This window comes from Arachis stenosperma, chromosome 4 (genome assembly GCF_014773155.1).
Source record: "Arachis stenosperma cultivar V10309 chromosome 4, arast.V10309.gnm1.PFL2, whole genome shotgun sequence".
NCBI classification, from domain to species: domain Eukaryota; kingdom Viridiplantae; phylum Streptophyta; class Magnoliopsida; order Fabales; family Fabaceae; genus Arachis; species Arachis stenosperma.
The window spans coordinates 96,885,110-96,896,155 of NC_080380.1; the positions used below are offsets into that span (position 1 = coordinate 96,885,110).

An 11,046-nucleotide genomic window follows, 5' to 3' on the forward strand; every position below is an offset into this window, starting at 1 on the left:
TATCCTACTAGCACATAGACACATATGCAGAGAATGCACAGAAGCATAATCAAGTCGTCCTCAGGCTCTACAGGAACCAACCGCTCTGATACCATAATGTAACACCCTACTACAAAGAGTTTTACGCTTAAGTCATAGAACAGAGGTAGTATGGTGTTACGGACCTCGAAACAGTAAAATATATATACATAATAGTGGGAAAATATACTAAGAGCCTTGAAAAACAGGTAAAACAAAATCGCAAAATAAAAAACTCAACGCTCAAAAAATAGGATTACTTGCGTGCTGAGAAACCTAATAGGAAATAATAAAGATAAGCAAGGGAGTAAAAGAAGGCAAAGAATACAACATACCTAGCTCCTGGCTCAGCGTGCGAAGCCAAGACTGATCGGAGAATATATATATATATATATATATATATATATGTATATATATATATATATATACATATGTATACATATGTATACATATACATATGTATGTATATATATATGTATACATATGTATACATATACATATGTATACATATGTATATACATGTATATACATTATATATACATATGTATATATGTATATATGTATATGTATACATATGTATATATACATATGTATATATACATATGTATGTATATTATACATACATATGTATATATACCTATGTATATATACATACATGTATATATATATTCTCCGATCAGCCTTGGCTTCGCACGCTGAGCCAGGTATATATATATATATATATATATATATATATATAAGTATCTCAAAATACATCAAAATACCAAAATAAACTCATATCTCTCCCTCAACCTCTATGAGGAGCAGCATACACAAGTTTCTTGGAGAGTAAGCTAAACACATATATACATAAATATAAACAAAAATCTAAAATACACCCAGGAACTACTTCGCTTCAAAGATCCAGACGCCTAGCGAGGAGCCTCTTGACCTGCATCTGAAAACAACAATACAGTATGGAATGATAATTGGAGGTTCTCGGCATGGTAAATGTGCCAAGCGTATAATAAATAAGGTTCTGGGAATGCCAGAGGTAATCCTAGAACTCCGTCATTCAGTTATCAAACTTAATTACTAAATAGAAGCCATAAATAGGGGTAGGTAATCTAAATCTGCCTAAACTCGCTCAATTTCAAACCTAACATAACACCAAACTATTTCACCATTTCCCCCATCCCTCCGTCATCCATAATTCAGCAGAGACAAGCAACCAAACAAGTTCACGCACAAATAATGAGCAGATAGTGCAAGTAGCAAGTATAACAGGTAGCAGAAGGTATATATTCAATTAGGCAAACCCAGAAAATGCATAGCAATCAAAACAAACAAATGCATATGATGCATGCCTGTCCTATGGCTGATGAGGCTCATCTGTCGGTTATCCAGCCAACCCGACAAGTTCGAAAATCTTAGACTGTCCTCCTCGCGCATCCCCAAGAGCCTATGCATAGATTTCACATTCAAACATCAAGTAATCGCTCAATGGGGGCTTTCCATACCCGGAAATTTATACGTGCCCGGTCACCCTTCGACGTAGGGTCAATAGAGTATCGAGATTCAACTTGGAACACGTGGTGGCAAGCCACGATTCTTATCCAGGGAAACTCGTATCTCAGATATCATCATTCAGAAGCCATTTCATTTTCATAATCAATATATAATCATTTATCAAGTCGTGGCATCAAACTTCATTTAACTTTCTCATCTCCTTCACATAACTTATCATTTTATCTCTTACTTTATCTCCAAGTTATCTTATTATCCTAGCTTCAATTTAGCTACTGGACTTAGTATTATACCCTAAGTCTAAAAGGAAGGAAGATGGAGATTTAGAAGTGAAATCTGGTTTAAAACAGCCAAAATCCAGTTTTGCAGCAAGTAGTGGTCATGCGTGCGCGTGGGCCACGCGCACTAATGACTTGCATCTTTTACCATTTTTACCTATCTAAAAGGCCCATAAAAAGAACACACATCCATTTTTTCAATGCAATTTCATGAATCAAATGATAGATATTATGGTACATTGTTTTGAAATGGGTTTGTGTTGAATTTCAAATAAAAAGAGCAGCAAAAAGGGGAGAAAACAACAAAACAAAGCTGGACGTGTGAAACTGGCGTGCCACTTTGAACAACTGCCATGAAAGTATGTGGGCGTGGCACGCCAGTATCATTTTCCAGAGAGCATTGTTGAGGGCCACAAAAGGGGCGTGGCACGCCAAGTCCATCACAACCACTTGGGCGTGCCACTTGGTATCGAAGTCCTAGCACGCCAGCTCTAAACCATTACTTGGGCGTGCCACTTGAAGACCCAGGCGTGGCACGCCAAGCTAAAAAAACCACCTTAAGGTGGGCGTCCCACTTGAGCATCAAGGTGTGGCACGCCAGTTCAAGTTTCTAGAAGAGAGATTGAAGGCCCAAATACTTAGGCTCGCCACTTGATGTCGAAGGCGTGGCACGCCAACTCTGATCCAACACTTTGGCGTGCCACTTGAGGACCCAGGTGTGGCACGCCAGTACAACTTTCTAGAGAAGGAGGTAGTGGGCTAAACATATGAGCGTGCCACTTGGTATCGAAGGCGTGGCACGGCAGCTACCAATTCCTACTTGGGCATGCCACTTGAGCTTTAAGGCATGGCACGCCAAGACTAGGAGACCATGGGCGTACCACTTGACTTCTGGGCGTGGCACGCCAACGAAGGAACCAAGCACACATAATGGGTGTGGCACGCCAGACTCTGGGCGTGCCATGCTAGTTTAACTTTCCACAGAAGAGAAGAAGAAGCAAAAGGCCTGGGCGTGCCACTTGGGCTCGAAGGCGTGGCACGCCAGGCTAACTGACGCGAGCAAAACCGTCGGTTAAGAATTCCTTCTCGGTAAAGGAGAGATAACCTTGTTGTAAGTATAGCTCTCAACCAACAAGTAATGTCCGATCAAAGTTTACAATTTCTAATTAAACTGAGAGTAGTTAAACCTCGGGTCGTTCTTCTCTAGGATGCAATTGAAGTGTTAGTTCCTTGGTTGTTAAGGCAAAATGGGGGTTTCAAGCAAGAAATGAAAGATTAAAAGAACTTAAGCAATAAAAGAACAAAGAGATAATTAAAATTGGAAATTAATGTAAGAAAGAGGAAACAAGATAAAAACTAGTGAAAATGCATAACAGAAGCCTTGACTTGGGAATTGAGGGTCCAAGAAATCCTATCATTCCCATAACTACAACTATGGTAATTATGATGAGTCAATCTCGCCTAGTCAACCCCAACCATCGAGGAGTAAGTCAAGCAAGCATAATTCACCTTAATCCATAAGTCCTAACCAACTTACCAAACTAGTCGGTAAAAGGCTAGCGTCAATGGAAATCAACTAACTACCCAAGAATTACACTAAATGTCGGACATTATGACTCTAGTATCCTAGGAACTCAAACCACAAGCCAAGGTGTGAAATCTACTCAAAATCTAAGGTTGGCATTTTCACAAACACCTTGTGTGCATAAAAGTAAAACATGGGAAATTGCAAGGAAAATGCTAAAACTATAACCAACTATCAACTAAACCAAAAGTAAACAAGCAATCAAACATAAAGGAAGCATGAAACATAAAATTCATTGATCAAAACTTCAAGAGACACAAAATTGCAACTATGAACAAAGTAACTTGAACCAAGGAAATGGAAGTGCTTTAATTAAAAAAGAAAATTGAGAGTACTTACAATTAAGGAAGCAAAATGGAAGATCAAAGCTTGCTATAAAATGCTACAATTGAAATGAAAATGCAAACTACATAAACCCTAGGAGAGCTCTCTATTCTACACTACTCCTACTCTTAATACTATGAAAAACTATAACAAAATAAAATCTAAGTCCTCATGCCTTCAAATGTGTTGAATTCCCCTTCATATAGCATCCAATTTCAGCCTTCAAGCCTTCCAAAATGGGCCAAGAGGCCTCCAAACTCGCGCAGCACAAGTTTCATTAATGCAATCACGTGCAGGGGCCTGTGCGGACGCACAGGTATGTGCGTCTGCACACTCGGCTAAAAATTGACCTGTGCGTACGCACAGGTGCTTGTGCGCACGCACACATGGAAATTCTCGCTTGTGCGTATGCACACAGGATTGTACGCATGCACACTTTGCTGTGTGTGCTTTTTCCATGTTTTCTCCCTTGTACATGCTTTCTTCCACTTTTGGCCATCCCTTCTTACCTCCAAGGCCTGAAATCACTCACAAACCATATCACGGCATCGAATGACATAAAAATGGAATTAAAAATCACTAATCTAAGCATTAAAATGCATGTTTTCACATTTAGGATCAAATTAGGGATCAAAAACAAAAGTATGCTATTTAGGTGCTTAAGCGTGAGTTTATATGCTAGAATCCATTCAAATCAAACTAAAATTATTGAAAATAATATGAACTCATCACTAACCATGGTTTAAAAAGACCTTGGGTGTGCTACTTGGGCTCGAAGGCGTGGCACGCCAGGAAGTTTAGCACATGGAGCGTGCCACTTGGGGAGCTGGGTGTGGCATGCCAAGCCAAAACCAGTGGCTAGGCATGGTACGCCACTCAAGCACCAGTCACACGCCAAGCCTGGAGAGTCACGTTTTTGGAGTTTCTCTTTCCCTCCAGTTGTAATTTTCTTTTCTCTTTTTGTATTTTCTTAATTCTAGTGCTAAGAGTAGTATAAATAACCTCTGAAAGTACTGAGAAGGGGTTGTTGAGTGGTAGTTTTGTTGAAGTATAGTGAGATTTGCTTTTCACATCATCTCTTCTATCTCTTGTACTTTTCTTTTAAGCTATGAGTAGCTAAATTCTCTCTCATTGAGAGAGGGAGCTCTGTTGTACTTGATGGATTAATGATAGTGAATTTCTTCTTCTCTTCATCTTCTCTTTGAGTTGCTAGAAGGAATTTTGTTTTAATGTTAGTGTTCAATCATCTTGGGAAAGAGGTTGAATGTAAAATGGGTTTTATGGGAACCTTGAAAAAGGAAACATGAAACCATGCTTGAAATCCCTTCTCACACTTGAGTAGAATATGGGTTTTGGTGATTGGATATGGTGACATATAATCCACCCACTACTTGGATCTATAAGGATGTGTGGTATAATCAGGGACCAAGCATATCTCTCTTCATGAGCAATAAGACCAAGGAATTGGCTGATGATTAAGATTTGAGAGATTGAGTCACCAAGGGATTGGGGCTCAATCAATCATGATTGCCAAGAGGTCAATGAGTTGCATGATTGAATATGAGATGAGCTGGATTTAATCCAAAGAGAACAATATCTCTTGATCTCAATGAATTTCGCCTATTCTTATCTTCCACATTCTTTATAGCTTTCTTTACATTCTATTAATCCCCATTCCCATTTACAATTAAGTCATTTATGTTTCTGCACTTTACATTCTTGCCATTTCCTTTTCTACACCTTACTTCTTTTCTTTACTTTTAAGTCATTTACATTCTTGCTTATTTACAATTCTACAATCACACTCTATATTACATAGCTTGACTAATTTACCCATTGATTAAAATTCCTCAAATCTACCAATCTCTGTGGATACGATCTCACTCCACTGTGGGTTATTACTTGACGACAATTTTGATGCGCTTACCAATTGAACGGATTCATCACTTTTATATGGGGAGTGAATTTCGGTCATCAAGTTTTATGGCGCCGTTACCGGGGATTGGTTTGAATTTGACAATGACTAAATTGATGGGAAGCTAGATTAAGCACTTTCATTTTCTTGTTAATTCTTTTTTTAGTTCTTTAATTTTCCCCTTTATTTTATTTTACTTTTACTTGGATCATTTTAGCTATTCATTGTTCATATTTCCATTTTTTCTTACTGCTCCATTAACTATTTGATTAATTGCATCAACCAAACTAACCACTAGTCTTAACAAGAGTGTCTACTTCACTTGTCCTCTCCTTGTTGTTGTTGAATGTATGACAGGTAGAAGGGGAGAAACTTCATCCTCTTTCGATAGTGAACCTGAGAGGACCTTCCTTAGATTAAGGAGGGAAGCAAGAGGCAAAGGCATAGTTGGAGAGGAAGTAGTGGAGGAAGATCTGAGAACTACGGTGGGCGAAATTGTGATCATCAACAATGGCTCTAAAGACTTGGTGCTCTCAAACATAAATCACACTTTGTCACAACTCCGCACAACTAACCAGCAAGTGTACTGGGTTGTCCAAGTAATACCTTACGTGAGTGAGGATCGATCCCACAGAGATTGTTGGTATGAAGCAAGCTATGGTCATCTTGTAAATCCCAGTCAGGCGGATTCAACTATATTAAGAGATTATTGGATTTTCGAATAATAATAATAAATTTAAACAGAAAATAAAGATAGAGTTACTCATGTAATTCAATGATGGGAATTTCATATAAGTGTATGGAGGTGCTGTGTTCCTTCTGAATCTCTGCTTTCCTACTGCTTTCATCCAATCCTTCTTACTCCTTTCCATGGCAAGCTGTATGAAGGGCATCACCGTTGTCAATGGCTACATCTCATCCTCTCAGTGAAAATGGTCCAAATGCTCTGTCACAGCACGGCTAATCATCTGTCGGTTCTCGATCATGTTGGAATAGAATCCCTTGATTCTTTTGCGTTTGTCATCACGCCCAACAATCGTGAGTTTGAAGCTCGTCACAGTCATTCAATTCCGGAATCCTACTTGGAATACCATAGACAAGGTTAGACTTTCCGGATTCCCATGAATGCCGCCATCAATTCTAGCTTATACCACGAAGATTCTGATTAAGGAATCCAAGAGATATGCGTCCGGTCTAAGGTAGAACGGAAGTGGTTGTCAGTCACGCGTTCATAGGTGAGAATGATTATGAGTGTCACGAATCATCACATTCATCAAGTTAAAGTGCAACGAATATCTTGGAACAAGAATAAGTCGAATTGAATAAAAAATAGAAGTACTTGCATTAAAACTCGAGGTACAGCAGAGCTCCACACCCTTAATCTATGGTGTGTAGAAACTCCACCGTTGAAAATACATAAGTGATGAAGGTTCAGGCATGGCCGAATAGCCAGCCCCCAAAACGTGATCAATAGTCTCCTAAGATGAATAATAAAATAAAACTGAGACCAAAGATTTAACGTGGTCAAAAGACACTGAATACAATAGTAAAAAGTTCTATTTATACTAGACTAGCTACTAGGGTTTACAGAAGTAAGTAATTGAAGTAGAAATCCACTTCCGGGGCCCACTTGGTGTATGTTTGGGCTGAGCTTGATCTTTCCACGAGCTGAGGCTTCTATTGGAGTTGAACGCCAAGTTGTAACGTGTTTTTGGCATTTAACTCTGGATTGTGACGTGTTTCTGGCGTTTGACTCCAGAATGCAGCGTAGAACTGGCGTTGAGCGCCAGTTTGCATCATCTAATTTCGAATAAAGTATGAACTATTATTATATATTGCTGGAAAGCTCTGGATGTCTACTTTCCAACGCCGTTGAGAGCGCGCCAGTTGAAGTTCTGTATCTCCAGAAAATCCATTTCGAGTGAAGGGAGGTCAGAATCCAACAGCATCAGCAGTCCTTTGTCAGCCTTCTTATCAGAGTTTTGCTCAGGTCCCTCAATTTCAGCCAGAAATTACCTAAAATCACAGAAAAACACACAAACTCATAGTAAAGTCCAGAAATGTGAATTTAGCATAAAAACTAATGAAAACATCCCTAAAAGTAACTAGATCATACTAAAAACTACCTAAAAACAATGCCAAAAAGCGTATAAATTATCCGCTCATCAAACTACTATGGAGGAAGAGGCGCATAACCATGTTAGAGAAGATGCTGACAATCATGTTGGGTAAGAGAGGAGAGTCTTAGACTCCTACATCAACCCAAATCCAAGAAACTGTGGCAGTAGCATCCTGAAGCCAACAATTCATGCTAACAACTTTGAGTTGAAACCTCAGCTTATCACACTTGTCCAGAATAATTGTTCATATGGAGGGGGTGCCCAAGAGGATCCAAACCAATATCTCACTACATTCTTGAGGATTTGCGACACTGTAAAGTCCAATGGCATACACACTGACACCTACAAACTACTTTTTTTCCCTTTTTTATCTCAGAGATAAGGCAGAAAAGTGGTTAGAAGCATTTCCCAAGGAGAGCTTAACCACTTGGGATGAGGTTGTGAACAAGTTTCTAGCAAGATTCTACCCTCCACAAAGAGTCAATAGATTGAGAACTGAGGTGCAAACCTTTAGACAGCAATATGGTGAAACACTTTCTGAGGCCTGGGAGAGGTTCAAAGACTTGACGAGGAAGTGCCCTCCGGATATTGATGACATGTCATCATGTCATGTTTTTCAATACTTTTTCATATAAGAAATTGATGATTAATGCTTAAATATGGCATTCTTTTGTGCTTAAATGATATATTTCTTTGATCTTTTGATTTTATAAACTTTGTAGGAAATAAGAAGAAAAAGAAGCAAAAGAAGCACAAAAAAAGCTAAAAAGAAGAAAAGAGGAATTTTGGGCACATTTTGAAGTTTAAGCACGCTTTGGATATTAGGCCACGCTTTAAAAAGCGTGACCCATGAAAATAAAGCATGGCGCTCTTAAGCTTGGAAACAAAGACTAGCATCTAAGGTTGGTGCTCAATTAAGTGAGCGCTATGCTCACTCTAGTGAGCATTTGCGTGCTCTTCAGCAAGGGAAACAAGGCAAAGCTAGACTAGCGCTCAAAGAAGTGAGCATTGTGCTCACTAAAGAGAGCATTTTCGTGCCTTGCTAGCAAGAAAAGCAAGGCAAAGCAAGACTGGCGCTCAAAGAAGTGAGCGCTGTGCTCACTAAAGTGAGCATTTCGGGCTTTTCTTTAAGCCTTGTGATAGCATGACCATGCCTTCTTCAAATGACTATAACTTTAGCTAAAGATGTCCAATGATGCACTTTTAGTTGCGTTGGAAAGATGACATTCAGAGCTTTCCAACGATATATAACAATCTATATTTGGCACAAAATTGAAGTACAAGTGATAGGCATCTTTAAGGCCCCAAAAGCACTCACCAAGGCACCAAACATGCGCTGGCCAAAGTTCGAAGAGGGGGACGCACTCAACACAAGACATAGCGCTCAAATATTGAGCACAATGCTCACTTAGTGAGTGTTACACTAAAAGCATGCTAGGCCAAAGGCTAGTGAGCACTATGCTCACAAAACCAAACGGAGCGCTACACTGGGAGTGCACCAACACACCCTGACTCACTTAAACCAAGCCACTCCTGACCCATTCATTCAAGGCCAATTTTGAAAAGCCCATTGACATACCAAAGCAAGCAAAACTCATGGACATCACTCAAAGGCACAAGAAATAGATAGGTTAGGAATTTCATTTAAATTGTAATTTGTTTTCAATTTCAATTTCATTTTTTCACTTTGTAAAGCCTATATAAAGGCATCAGTCTCATTTCATTAGATCTGTCAGGCTGGCTCTGCTAGAGTGCATTAGGAGTAGGATTAGAGTAGGAAACTCTCTTTGATACACTTTTATCTTTCTGCATTTTTTACATTTCAAGTATTGAATTCAATTTGGCTTATGCAAATTTCAATTTCCTTCTCTGCTACAATTTCCTTTTCTGCAATTCCACTTTCTACAACTTTACATTTGAAGTTTGTTGTGATCTGAATTTCATTCTCCTGCAATTTAATTCTTCTGCAATTGGTCTGAGCTTTGATTTACTACTTTTATTTAATTTTCCAGCATCCAGCCCCCTTTACATTTACTGCAATCTACATTTCTTGTTCTTTAAGCCTCTGTCAATTTACTTCCTGCAAGTTAGATCTCCTGTAATTTACTTTTCTTGCTATTTAAGTTTCTGTCAAATTTACTTTCGGCACTTTAAATTTCTTATCATTTACTTTCTGCTGCATCAATTATCAGTCAACAATGTTAGCTTGACTAAACTAATCATCTAACTAAAGTTGCTTGATCCATCAATCCCTGTGGGATCGACCTCACTCTTGTGAGTTATTACTACTTGATGCGACCCGGTACACTTGCCAGTGAGTTTGTGTGGGAATTTGAATTTCACCCATCAAGTTTTTCGCACTGTTGCCGGGGATTGATTTAGATCGACAATGATTAAGTGGGTGAGAAGTCTAGATTGAGCATTTTCTTTGTTTTAAGCTGATAGCAAGGTGTTTGAGTTATTGCCTCACTAAGAAATTTTTCTCTGTGACATGAATTTTAATTTTCATTGGTGTTGTGTTTTACAAAATTCAAATGGAGTTTAACTCATCTTATGATCAAACAAATTTTATAGGATATTACCCACCATCACCAATTTCTAATGATGGCTGGAAATATCACCAACAAATTATAGATCTTGAGCACTCCAATCCATGGAGATATGTCTCAGAACCACAAGATGAGCCAGAGAATTGTATGGGATACTTCCCACCACCACAAAATAATTCAAGTCATTATTCTAATGGTGGCTGGGAGTATCACCAAGATATTGCAAATTCTGAGCACTCCAATTCATGGAGATATGCTCCAGAACCACAGATTGACTTATATCATTATCCTCATGGTGTCTGTGCATATCAACAAGAGTGTGAATAATCAAGTGAAAGGAATCTCCTCCCAGAGCCACAAAGTAAATCATACTATTATGACAGTTACACAAACCATGGCTGGGAAGGGAATTTTAATGATTCAGTTGATTATGCTGTCAATACATACATGGAGGATTGCTCTCCGTGGTCACAAAATGATTCACACTCTGAGGAATTTTACAATAATATAATTCACATTGTGGATGGGAGAATCAAAATCAGGAAGCATTTGACGGTTCATACTCCACTTATCAAGAGCCATCATCACTTGAGCAAATCTTTAACTCATTCATACAAAATTGTCCAACCTCACCTCACAGTTCCTCATTTGAAAATTTTTCATCACTTGATTATGCCTCAACACAAAGTTTCCTCCAAGATCCATACAACTCATCTCACCAACCACAAAATTCATTCCATAATTCACAAAA

The 11,046-nt window shown here is 38.7% G+C and overlaps 1 non-coding gene across 1 annotated transcript; it reads right to left on the reverse strand.

The window, feature by feature from the left end:
* Positions 1-8,231: 8,231 nt before the first annotated feature.
* On the reverse strand, positions 8,232-8,336 carry LOC130977729 (small nucleolar RNA R71). Its single transcript, XR_009085408.1, has one exon. It is a non-coding gene; the product is annotated as a small nucleolar RNA R71 (small nucleolar RNA).
* Positions 8,337-11,046: the final 2,710 nt, after the last annotated feature.